We start from the raw sequence: 23481 nt of genomic DNA on the forward strand, positions 1-23481 counted from the left end.
TACAAGGCTTCACACATGTTCTCCAAACTGTCGTTCAGCAGAGTGGTAGGAGTGGTGTGGGCCTGACCCAGGGGAGGGATGATGGCAAAAGGGGACATGGAAGTGGGGACGTCACTCAAATTGCTCCCACGTCTCACCCGTTGCCCCCCTCTCAACCAGTACCCGCAATGCTGCCTCCAGAAGGCCTAGTCTGCCCCTGCACAGGTGCGGGTGGAGCAGTCTTTGGAGGGGCCCTCACGGGCACCGAAACCCAGATGGTATCGGCCCAAAGCATCTAATCAGTCAGAGCGTGAACAAGAGCAACCTGTCACTACCTCTGCTGTAGCCACGGGGGATGCACCACGTAGAAGTAGTTGGAAGCGAAAGGTGAAGGTTTTGTAAGCACAAAGGGAATGAACAAGGGTGTTTGACGATTGGTCATGTTTTTTTATTTATATTTGCTTTTTGTTAAACTCATATTAAATATTATTATTGTCACCACTACTGCCACGTCTTGACCATTCTTCACTGGCTTCTGTAATAGGGCCCTTTCATGAGGTGCACCATGAATGCCGACACTTGATGCCACCCATTGGGTCACTCTACAGTGGGTTTATGTGTAGTTGCAGGACTGTTTTATGCAGGGAGGGTGGGGGGGGAGGGGCTGGTGGGCCGCTGCTCTGTCCAGGTGGTGTGAGAACTGGACTCTTCACACTGTCTGATTCAGGAGAACCATTCACACATCAGTGACTCCCTGGCCTCACGAGCAGCCAGGTGAGCCGCTGTTCTGCCCGTGGGTTGCTCCGGCTCCTCCTTCTTCGCCTCCTCCTCCTCCTCCTCCTCCTCCTCTATGTGGGTGGCAGATGTGGATGGGGCCTCCTCAAGTGGCACACCTCTGTTGTGCCATGTTGTGCAGGGCACAGCAGACAACTATAATGGTCCCACCCTGTCTGGTGCGTATTGAAGCGCTCCCCCAGAACGATCAAGGCACCTGAAGCACATCTTGAGCAGCCCTATAGCATGCTCAATTGTAGACCTGGTAGCGATGTGGCTGTCGTTATTTCGACGATGTTGCTCGGTGATGGGTTTCCTCAGAGGTGTCATGAGCCATGTGTGCAGGGGATATCCCTTGTTCCCGAGGAGCCAGTCCTTACGGGTGTTCGGTGCGTGGAAGAGGGGCGGGATGTTGGATTCCCGGAGGATGAAGGAATCGTGGCAGCTGCCAGGGTATCTGGCGCACACGTGAAGGAATCTCTTGTGGTGGTCACGAACGAGCTGAGTGTTGATGGAGTGATAGCCCTTTCTGTTGATGAACAGTCCTGGCTCGTGTGGAGATGCTCGTATTGCTATATGGGTGCAATTGATCACACCCTGCACCTGTGGGAAGCCAGTCACAGAGTGGAATCTCACTGCCCTCTCCGTCTGGCTGAGGTCGTCCACGGGGAAGTTGACGTACTGCGAGGCCCTGCGAAACAAGCCATTGGTAACCTACCTTATGCACTGGTGTGCAGACGACTGAGAGACCCCGGCGATGTCCCAGAGGCAAAGAAGTTGAGGGCAGTGATGACTTTGTCAGCGACAGGTAAGGAGATGCTGCTCGGCTCAGCCGGGTGCAGCTCGGCATGAAGGAGGCTGCAGGTGTCCGTGACTACCCGGCGACTGACTTTGAGCCTCCGTACGCACTGCTCCTCAGAGAGGCCCAGGAAGCTGAGCCTCGGTCTGTAGACCCTGTGGCGAGGGTATTGCCTCCTGCGACGTCGCTCTCTCTGTTGTTGCCCTCTGTGCTCTTGTGCAGGTGCCTGTGGCGCAGTATTGTGTTGTGCAGCTCCACGTGGTGGAGGTGGACGCCGTGCCTGGCGAGGCTGGTAATGTTGCTCGTCCTCGGATGAAGTGGTGAATGCAGCCATGGCGCCCCCCATCCTGACGGTGTGAGTTTGAGGGGGTCCGCAAAGTAGTTAAATATGTTTGCACAGCGGAGTTTTGGGTGGAAAGGAAGAATTTTGAGTGAAAACACAAAGGTGTTGCAGCCAAAACTTTGTCTGAAGTGACAGAGTGCCCTGCTGCAATAAATGACGGTTTCTCCCCACTTGTCAAATAAGCATTTGCATCTCCCACTGGCTGCTGGCTGAAACACGTCTGTTGTAACAGAGAGTGTTTCCCACAGCACGGGAAACATGCTGAGGATCCTTCAAAATCATACCCCTGCCAAAATGTTGAGTCAATCAAGTAGATCAAGTACTGCAACTAGCTGACAAACTTTGCAAAGCATCATCCCGCCTGCTTTAATTACCGGTGGGACTTCTGCATTCGGGAGGCATGCGCGCACCCGGACGTGTCAGTGGGTTGGAGCCGGGCTCCGAACCCGCTCGGGATTTCAGCGATTTTCGAAGGCCCCCCTCCTCCAAAGCACCCTCTCCTTCACCCGAAAATTGAGCCCATTGTTTTAAATCTTTTCCTTCTAAATATCGGCTTCTTAATCAGTTAAGATTCAAGCAAGCGGCTGACTGGATTCAGGATTTCTTCAGGGCTTTGTGGACAAGCCAGGAGACAAAACAATACCCTACTGAAATGGACAGTGTATTCACTAGCAGGAAGCACTTACAATTCACTGACCATTTAAGAACTCATGAAGCTCGTCACATGTGCTGGTCAGCAGATTGGAGCACAGGCTGCTGCTGGAAAACAACTCTGACTATATTCTAACCATCGGTTATAATTAAGTCAGAGGTTAAAGCGGGCATGGTAGAGTTAAGAAGCCCACTTCTTTGGCCACACCTTTACCTTTGGCTTCCAGAATCATACTGCCTTTTATATGAATACAGCAAACAGAGGTGTGAGGCAAGCACTGACAAACTGGCATTACACTGTAACTTCCATTGTAACTCTAAATGTTGCTCAACTTCCTACTGCTTAACTAACAATTGCACATTGGCTAAGCATAACAGCAAGTGAGAAGGTAGATTAAAGGTTATTTTTCCAAAGATATTTATGTATTTCCCACATCCCACAAATGGAGGTGGAAGAGAAGAGAAACACTGAATCCCAGATTTTCTCATGCTAGATCTCCCTGCTGCTAATGCAGGAGTTTGATTTGACTATAGGAATCTCATGCTACAAGGGCAACACACCTCATTATACATTTATTTATGGTTACAGTGCCATGACTGGATTTTAACACTAGCCAAGGTCACTTGTCAGAAATGGTACAAATGTAGTCGGTACTAGACTTTTGAATCCTTAGTTCCTGTAGCATCAGTGGTGGAAAGGTACTGCCAGTTGTCAGGAGGAGGGCAGATTTGCAGAGCTACTGATTTGGCACCCAGAATAAATGGGCACTACAGGACAAAATAGGCTGCCCATACACTCACATATCCTAAATGTGACAGTTAAGAGCAGGAGAAGAAACATTTGTAAACGTGCAGGAATAAGGGGGGCTAGCAAACAAAACATTACCCACCATCAATTGGGAAATCCAGTCCCATGTTTTTTACAAGACTACCATGAACCAGACTCTTCTTTTCCCCCTTTCTAAATCTTTCTGTCTCCACTCCCTCTCCCCACCACAGCATTCCTAGCTGGTTTATGCTGAGAACTTGAAAATTCCTGTAAACTGATTTTTTTCCCTGTAGTTGTGGCATTTATTTTTTGTAATATAACAAAGACATAAAATGTTATCAAAGTCACACAAAGTTATTAAACTTACCTCTACAATAGTATTTTGTTTTAACAATGTTTTCTGTTGGAGGCCTATGCCGATGTAGGAAGCCTGAGCCTCGAGTTCATCCAGCCTCCCTGATTTTTCACTGTCACATGAACAGACTCAAAGAAATGGCACACGACAGCTTGCAGTGCACTTTGCCTATAACAAAATGATGGTTAGCAAGACTTGGCCATTTACAGAAGGCCCTGTCCTTCTACTCTTGTACCCATGGATAATTACTACAAATAAAAACCATCAGGGAAATCATTTTTTATAAAAAAGGATCTATGAATGTAATGGGAATCTGTTTCTATTTGTACAGATCTGCAATCTGCTATGTATATAAAAAATGGGAATGTATAATGTGTATTTTGTTAAGTAACAGCTCACTGTTACTTGGTGTTAGATGATAGGAGTATGATAGAGAGAGGTATCTTACTGTAGATCAGGTTATTGAAGTTTAACTTCAGGCTGGTTAACTGGGTTTATACCGATTAAGCACCTACATAAACTGTGCTCCCTGATGTTTCTTTACTGTGCAAATCCTCATCATGATTTAGAAATATGATAAAATCCAATCAATCAGCAGATGTGGTGAATGTAGTTATTTGGAGAGGTTCGAAACTTTAAATAAACCTTATTATTGTTGTTCTTTTTGGGCCCTATTCAGCACAACAAGGGCCATCAAGCCAAGTCATGCACACTCTTAACTGCACCAGCTGAAGGGAACGATAGGTAAACTAGCTGCACACCCTTAGGCACATCTAATGGCAATTTCAATAGCTCTGTGGCTCAACTAACTAATGGCACATGTCGGGAAGTACACAGTCAGTGTACAATCCTCTTGCCTCAGGGAACAGAGCTTGAATACAGTCCACACAGAAAGAATAAAAGTGCCTTTTTTCCATTAACTGTTACTGATCTAAACAGAGCAGAATTTGGAAGGTTCAAATCTACAGGAGTGTACACCAGAAGCTTTCTTATATTCAGTCTGGTTGGCACTAATTGAATAACTTTGCTTAAAGAGACTATAAAATTAAGCTTATGGTGGGGGGGGGGGTTATATCTTGAGGGTTGCGTGTTCCCTTCACATTCCAAGTGGAAATTTCCCTTTGTCCCTGTTACATATGTCACTGAATGTTCTACATTGCCTCAATCATTGATTTTTGTCTAAAAAAGTTTTTTTTTGATGATGGCTGAAAGCTAAGTCCTTATTAGTTTAATTATAAACTTTATAAAAAGGCATATACCCACTGCTTTTATTGTTTCAATCACTTGGTGATGAGCTATGGTAAAAATTGATTAACTACAATAAATGTAGGGACATATTAGTTACGTATTACATACTGCTTTACACAATGAACTTGTCGAGGTTGAGACCTGTAGAGAAGAGTCATGCTGATCCTATTCATCAATTTTATTGAAGAATAATGACATTTTCTTCCCCAGACATTATCTGCACTCTGTAGCAAACCAAAGAAAGTTCTTTTGTTAAATTCCTCTCTTCACCCATTCTGACAGCAGCAGCAGTGATCCAAGTAGCCAATGTCATATCCCATCCTCTGTAACACCAGAAAAAACTGGGCCGTCCGACCTCTGCAAGGTTATGACAAGAGCCGTATCGTACAAGTTGTTATTGATTGAGGCGTGTTTATATCAGGAGCACAAGAGCTGCTGTAACTTCACTTCAACATTCTGCATTTGTCCAAAAAAAGGTCTGAATGTAAAATCAGCAGCAAAAGCGTCACACGCCTTCTGCGTGGAGTTCCCTCCTGGATAATGTTGTCCCCTGAACCTTTGACCATTTCACGTAATAGTTTCAACGTAGAATTAACTATTAATTATTGAACTAGTGTTCTGGAGCAAGCATCCTATTGTGAACCAGATCAAGTTTGTCAGCAGTCTGTCCTTGTCACCGCTGTCTCTGCATTTGGCTTCTTGTTATGCCATGAATATATAATAAACAAACTTAAATTAGCAAATCCTGCTGCATGTAGATGTATATTTTTAATATTCATTTTGGGGCCAGTGCAACACTGGTAACATAAAAATTGCACTATTTGTGAAAAAAATGATGCCAGATGCAAATTGCACTGGTGATATGTGTTAGGAAAACCTCCTCCACTGTCAGATAATATAAGGGTAATTCTGCATGTTTCTGATCTATTCATGCTAAAACTAGGAGCACTGGAAGTGGTGTGTGATGAAAATATTCTATTTCTTACTTCTTTTTTAACTACTCTTAAAAAGACTGATAAAAGCTTTATGGTCTTTTGTGTGATGATGAATCAGTGGCCAATGGGGTTTCTAGGATAACCTGCATTGAGGTAATGCTCTTTAATTAGCTTTGGACAATGGTTTATTTCTTTTTTCCAGATTGGGGATGGGGATAGCGGGATGTGGGGGGGATGGGGACGAGGAAGAGAATAAAAGTCTATAGCTGACTCGAAGGATTTTTCTTTATTGGCATAAAAAGACGAAGAGAGCACCAAGCGCCAGAAACATGAATCCATGTGTCACCACTGTAGGGCAGTAAGGTTTAACCTGGCCGAGCACAGATACACAGCCCAGCAAAGAATCAGAAATGGGTAGATAGATCATCCTATTTTTCCCCTCAACGTGACGCACTTGATAGTTTGGTTAAGAACCGAAAATCCAGCCTACATACAGCGAGCAGAATTTGAAACTTAAAAGCAGCAGAGTTGCCAAAAATTCTTAGCTTGCAAGTCAGAGTCTCCTATTTTGTAAAGAAACCACTCAATGTTTAGTATCCAACATTGCAACAAAAACACTCAATTGCCATAATCCCTGCAATAATATTCATCAATAGTTTCAAATTTAGAATCTTCATAGAGGTATTTCTATTTTGAGATTGCTCAAATAAAACGAAATGAACTGACTTTTTCCTCAGTGAATCAGAAAACAGTCTGAATTGTTCTGCTGTATATTAATAATTTACTCATTTGATTTGGCACAGTGAAACATCATTTTGTGGTGCTGAATATTTATGAGGCAATTTTAATATTTCCAGTACATAAGTGGGTGTTATTGTGGAAAAAGTCCAATACTTTTCTTAAAGAACTTGGAAACCATCTCTATTTTTATGGAGGAACAACTTTAAAACTAATTTCACAAACAGGAGGCTTGGAGACCCTTTAGACGTCTGAACAATTGGAGACAGATGTGAGCAGTGTGCAATTGGAATCCAGGGTGGGGCAGTGGTGTGCCAGAGTATGTGTTCACCTGTGGCTCAAATCCAATCAGAATGATGGGGGGAGGAGAGGGAAGCAATCAGGAGGGAGGGGGGGCGGCGATCGGGAGAGGGATGGGGGCAGCGATTGGGAGAGGAAGGGGGCAGCGATCGGTAGATGAGTGGGGCAGTGATTGGGAGAGGGAGGGGGCAATGATTGGGAGAGGGAGGGGGCAGTGATTGGGTGAGGGAGGGGGCAGCGATCGGTAGATGAGTGGGGCAGTGATTGGGAGAGGGAGGGGGCAATGATTGGGAGAGGGAGGGGGCAATGATCGGGAGAGGGAGGGGGCAACGATTGGGAGAGGGAGGTGGCAGCAATCGGGAGAGGGATGGGGGCAGCGATCGGGAGAGGGATGGGGGCAGCGATCGGGAGAGGGAGGGGGCAGTGATTGGGTGAGGAAGGGGGCAGCGATCGGGAGAGGGAGGGGGCAACGATTGGGAGAGGGAGGGGGCAACGATTGGGAGAGGGAGGTGGCAGCAATCGGGAGAGGGATGGGGGCAGTGATTGGGAGAGGGATGGGGGCAGTGATTGGGAGAGGGATGGGGGCAGCGATCGGGAGAGATTTGGGGGCAGCAATCGGGAGAGGGATAGGGGCAATGGTCGGGAGAGGGATGGGGCAGCGATTGGGAGAGGGGTGGGGGCAGCGATCGGGAGACAGAGGGGGCAGCGATCAGGAGAGGGATGGGAGCAGCTATCGGGAGAGGGATAGGGCAACAATGGAGAGAGGGATGGGGGCAGCGATCGGGAGGAGGTGAGGACAATGATCGGAAGAGGGATGGGGGCAGTGATCGGGAGAGGGAGGAGCGCGGTGATCTGGAGATGGATGGGGGCAGCGATTTGCAGAGGGAGGGTGCAGAGATCGGGAGAGGGATGGGGCTGTGATCGGGAGAGGGATGGGGCTGTGATCGGGAGAGGGATGGGGGTAGTGATTGGGAGAGGGATGGGGGTAGTGATTGGGAGAGGGATGGGGGTAGTGATTGGGAGAGGGAGAAGCGCAGTGATTGGGAGAGGGATGGGGGCAGCAATCGGTCGAGGGAGGGGGCAGCGATTGGGAGAGATTTGGGGGCAGCGATCAGGAGATGGATGGGGCATTGATCAGGAGAAATTTGGGGGCAGTGGTTGGGAGAGGGATGGGGGCAGTGATCGGGAGAGGGATGGGGGCAGTGATTGGGAGAGGGATGGGGGCAGTGATTGGGAGAGGGATGGGGGCAGTGATTGGGAGAGGGATGGGGGCAGTGATCGGGAGAGGGATGGGGCAGTGATCAGGAGAGGGATGAGGCAGTGATCGGGAGAGGGATGGGGCAGTGATCGGGAGAGGGATGGGGGCAGTGATTGGGAGAGGGATGGCGGCAGTGATTGGGAGAGGGATGGGGGCAGTGATTGGGAGAGGGATGGGGGCAGTGATCGGGAGAGGGATGGCGGCAGTGATTGGGAGAGGGATGGGGGCAGTGATCGGGAGAGGGATGAGGGCAGTGATCGGGAGAGGGATGGGGCAGTGATCGGGAGAGGGATGGGGCAGTGATCAGGAGAGGGATGAGGCAGTGATCGGGAGAGGGATGGGGCAGTGATCAGGAGAGGGATGAGGCAGTGATCGGGAGAGGGATGGGGCAGTGATCGGGAGAGGGATGGGGCAGTGATCAGGAGAAATTTGGGGGCAGTGGTTGGGAGAGGGATGGGGGCATTGATCGGGAGAGGGATGGGGCAGTGATCGGGAGAGGGATGGGGCAGTGATCGGGAGAGGGATGGGGCAGTGATTGAGAGAGGGATGGGGGCAGTGATTGAGAGAGGGATGGGGACAGTGATTGAGAGAGGGATGGGGGCAGTGATCGGGAGAGGGATGGGGGCATTGATCGGGAGAGGGATGGGGCATTGATCGGGAGAGGGATGGGGCATTGATCGGGAGAGGGATGGGGCATTGATCGGGAGAGGGATGGGGCATTGATCGGGAGAGGGATGGGGCATTGATCAGGAGAAATTTGGGGGCAGTGGTTGGGAGAGGGATGGGGGCAGTGATTGGGAGAGGGATGGGGCAGTGATTGGGAGAGGGATGGGGCAGTGATCGGGAGAGGGATGGGGCAGTGATCGGGAGAGGGATGGGGCAGTGATCGGGAGAGGGATGGGGCAGTGATCAGGAGAGGGATGGGGCAGTGATCGGGAGAGGGATGGGGCAGTGATCGGGAGAGGGATGAGGGCAGTGATCAGGAGAGGGATGGGGCAGTGATCGGGAGAGGGATGGGGCAGTGATCGGGAGAGGGATGGGGCAGTGATTGAGAGAGGGATGGGGGCAGTGATCGGGAGAGGGATGGGGCAGTGATCGGGAGAGGGATGGGGCAGTGATCGGGAGAGGGATGGGGCAGTGATTGAGAGAGGGATGGGGGCAGTGATCAGGAGAGGGATGGGGCAGTGATTGAGAGAGGGATGGGACAGCGATCGGGAGAGGGATGGGGCAGTGATCGGGAGAGGGATGGGGGCAGTGATCAGGAGAGGGATGGGGCAGTGATCGGGAGAGGGATGGGGCAGTGATCAGGAGAGGGATGGGGCAGTGATCGGGAGAGGGATGGGGCAGTGATCGGGAGAGGGATGAGGGCAGTGATCAGGAGAGGGATGGGGCAGTGATCGGGAGAGGGATGGGGCAGTGATCAGGAGAGGGATGGGGCAGTGATCGGGAGAGGGATGGGGCAGTGATCGGGAGAGGGATGAGGGCAGTGATCGGGAGAGGGATGGGGCAGTGATCGGGAGAGGGATGGGGCAGTGATCGGGAGAGGGATGGGGCAGTGATTGGGAGAGGGATGGGGCAGTGATCAGGAGAGGGATGGGGCAGTGATCGGGAGAGGGATGGGGCAGTGATCGGGAGAGGGATGGGGGCAGTGATCGGGAGAGGGATGGGGCAGTGATCGGGAGAGGGATGGGGGCAGTGATCGGGAGAGGGATGGGGCAGTGATCAGGAGAGGGATGGGGCAGTGATCGGGAGAGGGATGGGGCAGTGATCGGGAGAGGGATGGGGCAGTGATCAGGAGAGGGATGGGACAGTGATCGGGAGAGGGATGGGGGCAGTGATCTGGAGAGGGATGGGACAGCGATCGGGAGAGGGTGGGAGCAGCGATCGGGAGAGGGATGGGGGCAGTGATCTGGAGAGGGATGGGGCAGTGATCGGGAGAGGGATGGGGGCAGTGATCTGGAGAGGGATGGGGCAGTGATCGGGAGAGGGATGGGGCAGTGGTTGGGAGAGGGGTGGGGGCAGTGATTGGGAGAGGGATGGGGGCAGTGGTCGGGAGAGGGATGGGGGCAGTGATTGGGAGAGGGATGGGGGCAGTGATTGGGAGAGGGATGGGGGCAGTGATCTGGAGAGGGATGGGGCAGTGGTTGGGAGAGGGGTGGGGGCAGTGATCGGGAGACAGAGGGGGCAGCGATCAGGAGAGGGATGGGAGCAGCTATCGGGAGAGGGATAGGGCAACAATGGAGAGAGGGATGGGGGCAGCGATCGGGAGGAGGTGAGGACAATGATCGGAAGAGGGATGGGGGCAGTGATCGGGAGAGGGAGGAGCGCGGTGATCTGGAGATGGATGGGGGCAGCGATTTGCAGAGGGAGGGTGCAGAGATCGGGAGAGGGATGGGGCTGTGATCGGGAGAGGGATGGGGCTGTGATCGGGAGAGGGATGGGGACAGTGATTGGGAGAGGGATGGGGGTAGTGATTGGGAGAGGGATGGGGGTAGTGATTGGGAGAGGGAGAAGCGCAGTGATTGGGAGAGGGATGGGGGCAGCAATCGGTCGAGGGAGGGGGCAGCGATTGGGAGAGATTTGGGGGCAGCGATCAGGAGATGGATGGGGCATTGATCAGGAGAAATTTGGGGGCAGTGATTGGGAGAGGGATGGGGGCAGTGATTGGGAGAGGGATGGGGGCAGTGATCGGGAGAGGGATGGGGCAGTGATCAGGAGAGGGATGAGGCAGTGATCGGGAGAGGGATGGGGCAGTGATCGGGAGAGGGATGGGGGCAGTGATTGGGAGAGGGATGGCGGCAGTGATTGGGAGAGGGATGGGGGCAGTGATTGGGAGAGGGATGGGGGCAGTGATCGGGAGAGGGATGGGGCATTGATCAGGAGAAATTTGGGGGCAGTGGTTGGGAGAGGGATGGGGGCAGTGATTGGGAGAGGGATGGGGGCAGTGATCGGGAGAGGGATGGGGGCAGTAATTGGGAGAGGGATGGCGGCAGTGATTGGGAGAGGGATGGGGGCAGTGATCGGGAGAGGGATGGGGGCAGTGATCGGGAGAGGGATGGGGCAGTGATCGGGAGAGGGATGGGGCAGTGATCAGGAGAGGGATGAGGCAGTGATCGGGAGAGGGATGGGGCATTGATCGGGAGAGGGATGGGGCATTGATCGGGAGAGGGATGGGGCAGTGATCGGGAGAGGCATGGGGCAGTGATCAGGAGAGGGATGAGGCAGTGATCGGGAGAGGGATGGGGCAGTGATCGGGAGAGGGATGGGGCAGTGATCGGGAGAGGGATGGGGCAGTGATTGAGAGAGGGATGGGGGCAGTGATTGAGAGAGGGATGGGGGCAGTGATCGGGAGAGGGATGGGGGCATTGATCGGGAGAGGGATGGGGCATTGATCGGGAGAGGGATGGGGCATTGATCGGGAGAGGGATGGGGCATTGATCGGGAGAGGGATGGGGCATTGATCAGGAGAAATTTGGGGGCAGTGGTTGGGAGAGGGATGGGGGCAGTGATTGGGAGAGGGATGGGGCAGTGATCGGGAGAGGGATGGGGCAGTGATCGGGAGAGGGATGGGGCAGTGATCGGGAGAGGGATGGGGCAGTGATCAGGAGAGGGATGGGGCAGTGATCGGGAGAGGGATGGGGCAGTGATCGGGAGAGGGATGGGGGCAGTGATCGGGAGAGGGATGGGGCAGTGATCGTGAGAGGGATGGGGCAGTGATCAGGAGAGGGATGAGGCAGTGGTTGGGAGAGGGATGGGGCAGTGATCGGGAGAGGGATGGGACAGTGATCGGGAGAGGGATGGGGGCAGTGATCGGGAGAGGGATGGGGCAGTGATCGGGAGAGGGATGGGGCAGTGATCAGGAGAGGGAAGGGGCAGTGATCGGGAGAGGGATGGGGCAATGATCGGAAGAGGGATGGGGGCAGTGATCGGGAGAGGGAGGAGCGCGGTGATCTGGAGATGGATGGGGGCAGCGATTTGCAGAGGGAGGGTGCAGAGATCGGGAGAGGGATGGGGCTGTGATCGGGAGAGGGATGGGGCTGTGATCGGGAGAGGGATGGGGACAGTGATTGGGAGAGGGATGGGGGTAGTGATTGGGAGAGGGATGGGGGTAGTGATTGGGAGAGGGAGAAGCGCAGTGATTGGGAGAGGGATGGGGGCAGCAATCGGTCGAGGGAGGGGGCAGCGATTGGGAGAGATTTGGGGGCAGCGATCAGGAGATGGATGGGGCATTGATCAGGAGAAATTTGGGGGCAGTGATTGGGAGAGGGATGGGGGCAGTGATTGGGAGAGGGATGGGGGCAGTGATCGGGAGAGGGATGGGGCAGTGATCAGGAGAGGGATGAGGCAGTGATCGGGAGAGGGATGGGGCAGTGATCGGGAGAGGGATGGGGGCAGTGATTGGGAGAGGGATGGCGGCAGTGATTGGGAGAGGGATGGGGGCAGTGATTGGGAGAGGGATGGGGGCAGTGATCGGGAGAGGGATGGGGCATTGATCAGGAGAAATTTGGGGGCAGTGGTTGGGAGAGGGATGGGGGCAGTGATTGGGAGAGGGATGGGGGCAGTGATCGGGAGAGGGATGGGGGCAGTAATTGGGAGAGGGATGGCGGCAGTGATTGGGAGAGGGATGGGGGCAGTGATCGGGAGAGGGATGGGGGCAGTGATCGGGAGAGGGATGGGGCAGTGATCGGGAGAGGGATGGGGCAGTGATCAGGAGAGGGATGAGGCAGTGATCGGGAGAGGGATGGGGCATTGATCGGGAGAGGGATGGGGCATTGATCGGGAGAGGGATGGGGCAGTGATCGGGAGAGGGATGGGGCAGTGATCAGGAGAGGGATGAGGCAGTGATCGGGAGAGGGATGGGGCAGTGATCGGGAGAGGGATGGGGCAGTGATCGGGAGAGGGATGGGGCAGTGATTGAGAGAGGGATGGGGGCAGTGATTGAGAGAGGGATGGGGGCAGTGATCGGGAGAGGGATGGGGGCATTGATCGGGAGAGGGATGGGGCATTGATCGGGAGAGGGATGGGGCATTGATCGGGAGAGGGATGGGGCATTGATCGGGAGAGGGATGGGGCATTGATCAGGAGAAATTTGGGGGCAGTGGTTGGGAGAGGGATGGGGGCAGTGATTGGGAGAGGGATGGGGCAGTGATCGGGAGAGGGATGGGGCAGTGATCGGGAGAGGGATGGGGCAGTGATCGGGAGAGGGATGGGGCAGTGATCAGGAGAGGGATGGGGCAGTGATCGGGAGAGGGATGGGGCAGTGATCGGGAGAGGGATGAGGGCAGTGATCAGGAGAGGGATGGGGCAGTGATCGGGAGAGGGATGGGGCAGTGATCGGGAGAGGGATGGGGGCAGTGATCGGGAGAGGGATGGGGCAGTGATCGTGAGAGGGATGGGGCAGTGATCAGGAGAGGGATGAGGCAGTGGTTGGGAGAGGGATGGGGCAGTGATCGGGAGAGGGATGGGACAGTGATCGGGAGAGGGATGGGGGCAGTGATCGGGAGAGGGATGGGGCAGTGATCGGGAGAGGGATGGGGCAGTGATCAGGAGAGGGATGGGGGCAGTGATCGGGAGAGGGATGGGGGCAGTGATCGGGAGAGGGAAGGGGCAGTGATCGGGAGAGGGATGGGGCAGTGATCGGGAGAGGGATGGGGCAGTGATTGAGAGAGGGATGGGGGCAGTGATTGAGAGAGGGATGGGGGCAGCGATTGGGAGGGGGTGGGAGCAGTGATCAGGAGAGGGATGGGGCAGTGATCGGGAGAGGGATGGGGCAGTGATCGGGAGAGGGATGGGGCAGTGATCGGGAGAGGGATGAGGGCAGTGATCGGGAGAGGGATGGGGCAGTGATCGGGAGAGGGATGGGGCAGTGATCGGGAGAGGGATGGGGCAGTGATCGGGAGAGGGATGGGGGCAGTGATCGGGAGAGGGATGGGGCAGTGATCAGGAGAGGGATGGGACAGCGATCGGGAGAGGGTGGGAGCAGCGATCGGGAGAGGGATGGGGCAGTGATCGGGAGAGGGATGGGGGCAGTGATCAGGAGAGGGATGGGGCAGTGATCGGGAGAGGGATGGGGCAGTGATCGGGAGAGGGATGGGGGCAGTGATCGGGAGAGGGATGGGGCAGTGATCGGGAGAGGGATGGGGCAGTGATCGGGAGAGGGATGGGGGCAGTGATCGGGAGAGGGATGGGGCAGTGATCGGGAGAGGGATGGGGGCAGTGATCGGGAGAGGGATGGGGCAGTGATCAGGAGAGGGATGGGACAGCGATCGGGAGAGGGTGGGAGCAGCGATCGGGAGAGGGATGGGGCAGTGATCAGGAGAGGGATGGGGCAGTGATCGGGAGAGGGATGGGGCAGTGATCGGGAGAGGGATGGGGGCAGTGATCGGGAGAGGGATGGGGCAGTGATCGGGAGAGGGATGGGGCAGTGATCGGGAGAGGGATGGGGGCAGTGATCGGGAGAGGGATGGGGCAGTGATCGGGAGAGGGATGGGGGCAGTGATCGGGAGAGGGATGGGGCAGTGATCAGGAGAGGGATGGGACAGCGATCGGGAGAGGGTGGGAGCAGCGATCGGGAGAGGGATGGGGCAGTGATCGGGAGAGGGATGGGGCAGTGATCGGGAGAGGGATGGGGCAGTGATTGGGAGAGGGATGGGGCAGTGATCAGGAGAGGGATGGGGCAGTGATCAGGAGAGGGATGGGGCAGTGATCGGGAGAGGGATGGGGCAGTGATCAGGAGAGGGATGGGACAGTGATCGGGAGAGGGATGGGGGCAGTGATCTGGAGAGGGATGGGACAGCGATCGGGAGAGGGTGGGAGCAGCGATCGGGAGAGGGATGGGGGCAGTGATCTGGAGAGGGATGGGGCAGTGATCGGGAGAGGGATGGGGCAGTGATCGGGAGAGGGATGGGGCAGTGGTTGGGAGAGGGGTGGGGGCAGTGATCAGGAGAGGGATGGGGCAGTGATCGGGAGAGGGATGGGGGCAGTGATCTGGAGAGGGATGGGGCAGTGGTTGGGAGAGGGGTGGGGGCAGTGATCGGGAGAGGGATGGGGGCAGTGATCGGGAGAGGGATGGCGGCAGTGGTCGGGAGAGGGATGGGGGCAGTGATTGGGAGAGGGATGGGGGCAGTGATTGGGACAGGGATGTGGGCAGTGATTGGGAGAGGGATGGGGTCAGTGATTGGGAGAGGGATGGGGTCAGTGATTGGGAGAGGGATGGGGGCAGTGATTGGGACAGGGATGTGGGCAGTGATTGGGAGAGGGATGGGGGCAGTGATCGGGAGAGGGATGGGGGCAGTGATTGGGAGAGGGATGGAGGCAGTGATCGGGAGAGGGATGGGGTCAGTGATTGGGAGAGGGATGGGGTCAGTGATTGGGAGAGGGATGGGGTCAGTGATTGGGAGAGGGATGGGGGCAGTGATTGGGACAGGGATGGGGGCAGTGATTGGTAGAGGGATGGGGTCAGTGATTGGGAGAGGGATGGGGTCAGTGATTGGGAGAGGGATGGGGGCAGTGATTGGGAGAGGGATGGGGGCAGTGATTGGGAGAGGGATGGGGTCAGTGATTGGGAGAGGGATGGGGTCAGTGATTGGGAGAGGGATGGGGGCAGTGATTGGGAGAGGGATGGGGGCAGCGATCGGGAGAGATTTGGGGGCAGCAATCGGGAGAGGGATAGGGGCAATGGTCGGGAGAGGGATGGGGCAGCGATTGGGAGAGGGTGGGGGCAGCGATCGGGAGACAGAGGGGGCAGCGATCAGGAGAGGGATGGGAGCAGCTATCGGGAGAGGGATAGGGCAACAATGGAGAGAGGGATGGGGGCAGCGATCGGGAGGAGGTGAGGACAATGATCGGAAGAGGGATGGGGGCAGTGATCGGGAGAGGGAGGAGCGCGGTGATCTGGAGATGGATGGGGGCAGCGATTTGCAGAGGAAGGGTGCAGAGATCGGGAGAGGGATGGGGCTGTGATCGGGAGAGGGATGGGGCTGTGATCGGGAGAGGGATGGGGGTAGTGATTGGGAGAGGGATGGGGGTAGTGATTGGGAGAGGGATGGGGGTAGTGATTGGGAGAGGGAGAAGCGCAGTGATTGGGAGAGGGATGGGGGCAGCAATCGGTAGAGGGAGGGGGCAGCGATTGGGAGAGATTTGGGGGCAGCGATCAGGAGATGGATGGGGCATTGATCAGGAGAAATTTGGGGGCAGTGGTTGGGAGAGGGATGGGGGCAGTGATTGGGAGAGGGATGGGGGCAGTGATTGGGAGAGGGATGGGGGCAGTGATCGGGAGAGGGATGGGGGCAGTGATCGGGAGAGGGATGGGGGCAGTGATTGGGAGAGGGATGGGGGCAGTGATCGGGAGAGGGATGGGGTCAGTGAACGGGAGAGGGATGGGGGCAGTGATTGGTAGAGGGATGGGGCATTGATCGGGAGAGGGATGGGGCATTGATCGGGAGAGGGATGGGGCATTGATCGGGAGAGGGATGGGGCATTGATCAGGAGAAATTTGGGGGCAGTGGTTGGGAGAGGGATGGGGGCAGTGATTGGGAGAGGGATGGGGCAGTGATCGGGAGAGGGATGGGGGCAGTGATCGGGAGAGGGATGGGGGCAGTGATCAGGAGAGGGATGGGGCAGCGATCGGGAGAGGGATGGGACAGCGATCGGGAGAGGGATGGGGCAGTGATCGGGAGAGGGATGGGACAGTGATCAGGAGAGGGATGGGGCAGTGATCGGGACAGGGATGGGGCAGCGATCGGGAGAGGGATGGGACAGCGATCGGGAGAGGGATGGGGCAGTGATCGGGAGAGGGATGGGACAGTGATCGGGACAGGGATGGGGGCAGTGGTTGGGAGAGGGATGGGGGCAGTGATCGGGAGAGGGATTGGGGCAGCGATTGGGAGAGGGTGGGAGCAGCGATCGGGAGAGGGATGGGGCAGTGATCGGGAGAGGGATGGGGCAGTGATCGGGAGAGGGATGGGGCAGTGATCGGGCGAGGGATGGGGCAGTGATCGGGAGAGGGATGGGGCAGTGATCGGGAGAGGGATGAGGGCAGTGATCAGGAGAGGGATGGGGCAGTGATCGGGAGAGGGATGGGGCAGTGATCGGGAGAGGGATGGGGGCAGTGATCGGGAGAGGGATGGGGCAGTGATCGGGAGAGGGATGGGGCAGTGATCAGGAGAGGGATGGGACAGCGATCGGGAGAGGGTGGGAGCAGCGATCGGGAGAGGGATGGGGCAGTGATCAGGAGAGGGATGGGGCAGTGATCGGGAGAGGGATGGGGCAGTGATCAGGAGAGGGATGGGGCAGTGATCGGGAGAGGGATGGGGCAGTGATCAGGAGAGGGATGGGACAGCGATCGGGAGAGGGTGGGAGCAGCGATCGGGAGAGGGATGGGGGCAGTGATCGGGAGAGGGATGGGGGCAGTGATCTGGAGAGGGATGGGACAGCGATCGGGAGAGGGTGGGAGCAGCGATCGGGAGAGGGATGGGGGCAGTGATCGGGAGAGGGATGGGGGCAGTGATCTGGAGAGGGATGGGGCAGTGGTTGGGAGAGGGGTGGGGGCAGTGATCGGGAGAGGGATGGGGGCAGTGATCGGGAGAGGGATGGCGGCAGTGGTCGGGAGAGGGATGGGGCAGTGATCAGGAGAGGGATGGGACAGTGATCGGGAGAGGGATGGGGGCAGTGATCGGGAGAGGGGTGGGGGCAGTGATCGGGAGAGGGATGGGGGCAGTGATCGGGAGAGGGATGGGACAGTGATCGGGAGAGGGATGGGGGCAGTGATCGGGAGAGGGGTGGGGGCAGTGATCGGGAGAGGGATGGGGCAGTGATCGGGAGAGGGATGGGGGCAGTGATCTGGAGAGGGATGGGGCAGTGGTTGGGAGAGGGGTGGGGGCAGTGATCGGGAGAGGGATTGGGGCAGTGGTTGGGAGAGGTGGTGGGGGCAGTGATCGGGAGAGGGATGGGGGCAGTGATCGGGAGAGGGATGGCGGCAGTGGTCGGGAGAGGGATGGGGCAGTGATCAGGAGAGGGATGGGACAGTGATCGGGAGAGGGATGGGGGCAGTGATCGGGAGAGGGGTGGGGGCAGTGGTTGGGAGAGGGGTGGGGGCAGTGATTGGGAGAGGGATGGGGGCAGTGATCTGGAGAGGGATGGGGCAGTGGTTGGGAGAGGGGTGGGGGCAGTGATCGGGAGAGGGATTGGGGCAGTGGTTGGGAGAGGGGTGGGGGCAGTGATCGGGAGAGGGATGGGGGCAGTGATCGGGAGAGGGATGGCGGCAGTGGTCGGGAGAGGGATGGGGGCAGTGATTGGGAGAGGGATGGGGGCAGTGATTGGGACAGGGATGTGGGCAGTGATTGGGAGAGGGATGGGGGCAGTGATTGGGAGAGGGATGGGGTCAGTGATTGGGACAGGGATGTGGGCAGTGATTGGGAGAGGGATGGGGTCAGTGATTGGGACAGGGATGTGGGCAGTGATTGGGAGAGGGATGGGGTCAGTGATTGGGACAGGGATGTGGGCAGTGATTGGGAGAGGGATGGGGTCAGTGATTGGGAGAGGGATGGGGGCAGTGATTGGGAGAGGGATGGGGGCAGTGATTGGGAGAGGGATGGGTGCAGTGATTGGGAGAGGGATGGGGGCAGTGATTGGGAGAGGGATGGGGTCAGTGATTGGGAGAGGGATGGGGGCAGTGATTGGGAGAGGGATGGGGGCAGTGATTGGGAGAGGGATGGGGGCAGTGATTGGGACAGGGATGTGGGCAGTGATTGGGAGAGGGATGGGGTCAGTGATTGGGACAGGGATGTGGGCAGTGATTGGGAGAGGGATGGGGTCAGTGATTGGGAGAGGGATGGGGGCAGTGATTGGGAGAGGGATGGGGGCAGTGATTGGGAGAGGGATGGGGGCAGTGATTGGGAGAGGGATGGGGGCAGTGATTGGGAGAGGGATGGGTGCAGTGATTGGGAGAGGGATGGGGGCAGTGATTGGGAGAGGGATGGGGTCAGTGATTGGGAGAGGGATGGGGGCAGTGATTGGGAGAGGGATGGGGGCAGTGATTGGGAGAGGGATGGGGGCAGTGATTGGGAGAGGGATGGGGGCAGTGATTGGGAGAGGGATGTGGGCAGTGATTGGGAGAGGGATGGGGGCAGTGATTGGTAGAGGGATGGGGGCAGTGATTGGGAGAGGGATGGGGGCAGTGATTGGGAGAGGGATGGGGTCAGTGATTGGGAGAGGGATGGGGGCAGTGATTGGTAGAGGGATGGGGTCAGTGATTGGGAGAGGGATGGGGGCAGTGATTGGGAGAGGGATGGGGGCAGCGATCGGGAGAGATTTGGGGGCAGCAATCGGGAGAGGGATAGGGGCAATGGTCGGGAGAGGGATGGGGCAGCGATTGGGAGAGGGTGGGGGCAGCGATCGGGAGACAGAGGGGGCAGCGATCAGGAGAGGGATGGGAGCAGCTATCGGGAGAGGGATAGGGCAACAATGGAGAGAGGGATGGGGGCAGCGATCGGGAGGAGGTGAGGACAATGATCGGAAGAGGGATGGGGGCAGTGATCGGGAGAGGAAGGAGCGCGGTGATCTGGTGATGGATGGGGGCAGTGGTTGGGAGAGGGATGGGGGCAGTGATTGGGAGAGGGATGGGGCTGTGATCGGGAGAGGGATGGGGGCTGTGATTGGGAGAGGGATGGGGACAGTGATCGGGAGAGGGATTGGGGCAGCGATTGGGAGAGGGTGGGAGCAGCGATCGGGAGACAGAGGGGCAGTGATTGGGAGAGGGATGAGGCAGTGATTTGTAGAGGGAAGGTGCAGCGATCGGGAGAGGGATGGGGGCAGTGATTGGGAGAGTGATGGGGTATTGATCAGGAGAGGGATGGGGGCAACGATTGAGAGAGGGAGGGGGCAGCGATTGGGAGAGGGATGGGACAGTGATCGGGAGAGGGATGAGGGCAGTGATCCGGAGAGATTTGGGGGCAGAGATTGGGAGAGGGATGGGGGCAACGATTGGGAGAGGGATGGGGCAGTGATCGGGAGAGGGATGGGGCAGTGATCGGGAGAGATTTGGGGGCAACGATTGGGAGACGGAGGGGTCAGCGATTGGGAGAGGGATGGTGGCAGTGATCGGGAGAGGGATTGGGCATTGATTGGGAGAGATTTAGGGGCAGCGATTGGGAGAGGGATGGGGGCAGTGATCGGGAGAGCGATGGGGCATTGATCGGGAGAGATTTAGGGGCAGCGATTGGGAGAGGGAGAGGGTAGCAAGTGGGAGAGGGAGGGGGCAGGTATTTGTAGAGGGAGTGGGGCAGCGATTGTGAGAGGGAGGGGGACAGTGATTTATAGAGGGAGCGGAGAAACAAGTGGGAGAGGGAGGGGGGCAGCGATTTGTAGAGCGAGTGGGGCAGCAATCAGGAGATGGAGTGGGGCAGCGATTTGTAGAGCGAGTGGGGCAGCGATTTGTAGAGCGAGTGGGGCAACAATAGGGAGAGGAAGGGGGGCATTGATTTGTAGAGGGGGTGGGGCAGCGATCAGGAGAGGGAGGGGGAAGTGATTTGTAGAAGGAGTAGGGCAACAATCGGGAGAGGGAGGGGTGCAGCAATTGGAAGAAGGAGGGGCAGCAATCGGGCGAGGGAAGGCAGCAATTGGGAGGAGGCTAATCAATGGCCGGCAATGGTTTGGGCACTGCAGTGGAGTTGTGGGGAGCACTCCTACCCCTCCTGGCTCCACATTCAGGAAAATATTTTTAAAAAACAGACCTTTTTGGTGGTGGGCTGCTGCGGTCCCTTTAAGGACAGCTGGTTAGGCTGCATGTAGACCACATTTTTCTGAATGCAGCCAAGCCAGCACTGATTGCTATCAGGGCAGTCCGATTTTACAAAGGGGGCCACAAACAAGCGGTAGGTCCCCCCCTATTTGCATATGCAAAGGGCCTAACACCTGTTTCAGGCCCGGGCCCTGGATGTCTCTTTTTCTGCCTGTACCAATATGGTGGGCAGCGCCCGTCTGGCACTTAGCAAGACATATTGGATGCTTAAGTGCTCAGTTTGCTTCTGGAAAATGGGTGCGGTGCCATTGAATTTCCAGGCCAGTGTATTCTCCTGCTCTTTTTTAAATGATTGCTTTGGCTATCTGTCACACGTGCTCTGCTTCTTTGTGGAGTATTTTGCACCATTGTGGTCATAGTGATGCACCAACAAACACTAAAGGAAATATCAGCGGCAGTAGCTCTGGTGCCACATCAATACTGCCCTCACCCCTTCCTTGGTGCCACATCACAAACCAGGATGCAATACAACTGCCAAATATGTTGTCGCCATAACAGAGAACAAATAGTAACCCCCTCCTCAAATGGTATTAAAATGACCATGTTAGATTCAAATTCCACTGTCATCGCAAGCAACCATCATCGCCATGGTAACCGTTAGGCCATGTTAAAGCTTCCACCAGAATTGTGCTGCCCCTTTACTTTTCCCTCACATGATGTCAAATTGCTTTTAGACTTGCAGTTGTAAAGCAAGCACCTTAGGTTCAGTGCCTTTTTTTTAACCTATTGACCCACTTTAAATTTGATCTGGTAATAAATTAGATTGAATTTTGGTTTAGCTTCACCTTTGACTAGTTTAGTTGCAGCTCAGTTTCCTGCTCCTGGTGGCAGAGAAATGAAACGTTTTCTCATTGGACTCTTGACAGGTTCCCCTGAAGGCAGGCCTGCACTTCATTCCAGCAGTGAGAGATTGTTCAGCAAGGAATGAACAATAGGCCCAAGGGTGATCACCTGCAGCAGGCAACACATAGATTGGGAAGAGCAGAGCAGCTCAAGCGAGAAAGGTAGTGAATTTCTCGAGTGCATTCAAGATAGTTTTCTGGAGCAATGTGTTCTAGAATCAACAAGAGGGCAGGCCATACTAGATTTAGTAATAAGTAATGAGCCAGACTTAGTTAATAGTCTAACAGTAAGGAAACATTTATCAAACAGTGATCACAATGTGATCGAATTTAATGTTAGGTTTGAAAAAGAGAAACTTAACACAGTTCCTAAGATTTTAGATTTTGGTACGGCTAACTTAACGGGATTAGTCAGAGAATGACGACAGCAAACTGGTCAAAACTGTTATCGGGTAAAACTACAGATGAACAGTGGGAGGTGTTCAAAAAAGAATTTAGCTCAATACAGGACCAGTATATACCCCTAAGGGGCAAGAGCACTACTTACCAAATAAAACAGCCGTGGTCAACAAATGAGGTGAAAAATAACATAAAACTAAAGGAAAGAGCATGCAAAAGTGCAAACAACAGTGTAGATCCAGGGGACTGGGAGAGATATAAAGAACAGCAAAGGAAGACAAAAAAGATAGTAAGAGCTATAACAAGGGAAAACAAAAAGAAACTTTGGAGGGATATCAAGATTAACACAAACATTTTTTACAATTATATTAGAAGAAAAAATGCAGTCAAGAGTAATGTGGGCCCTTGAAAATAGACGTGGGTAATATTGCAAATAAAAATAAGGAAATGGCACACTTATTGAATAATTACTTTGGGCAGGATTTTAACTGTGAAAAACAGGTGGGTTGGGGGTGGGGGGGCACTGAAAATTGCAACAATTTCAGATCCACCCCCCCAACCCACCTCCAATCCGCCCATTTCCGGTTTTCACCAGGATGGGATGAGGGGCGGGCGACTAACCCACTCCCAGATGGTGAGTTGGTCACTAAAACCTTTCAAGGAGGCTGCGGGCCTCCATTTTTTCAGGTTTTGCAATTGCAACCCCTGGGGGCCGGGATTCCAGGGCCTTCTCCCTCACGCCACATGAGAGGAGGCGAGAAGGCCCAATTCTGCAGTTATATGCCTTTCTGGCACAACTAGTGGGCCCAGAGGAGCAGGAGTGCTTCCCCCAGGCCCAACAAGCCTGCAGCGACCCCCCCAACGATCGTGACCCCTCCCCCGATCTCCAATCCCCCCTCATCGATTGCGGCCTCGCCCCCAAAGATCATGGACCCCGCTCACAATGATCACGGACCCACCCCATGATCACGGACCCTCCCAATGTTCGCGGACCCCTGCAATGACCCCCGATCCCGACCCCCCCTAGTGACTGACCCCCGGTGACTGACCCCCGATCCCCCTCCACAATGACTGACTCCCCCGGTGACTGATCTCTGATGACTGACCTCCCCCCCCACCCCAATGATTGACTCTTCCCCACCCCATGACCCCCATGCCCATCGATGACCCCCATGCCCATCGATGCCCCCATGCCCACCCATTCCCCCCTCCCCCATATATACAATCTAAGACTTTCCTGAACAATTACTTTTTCACGTCCTCTTCCTTGCTCTGCTCCCATCTGACTGAGA

The sequence above is a fragment of the Heptranchias perlo genome, chromosome 5 (assembly GCF_035084215.1).
Source record: "Heptranchias perlo isolate sHepPer1 chromosome 5, sHepPer1.hap1, whole genome shotgun sequence".
In the NCBI taxonomy this organism is placed as follows: Eukaryota; Metazoa; Chordata; class Chondrichthyes; order Hexanchiformes; family Hexanchidae; genus Heptranchias; species Heptranchias perlo.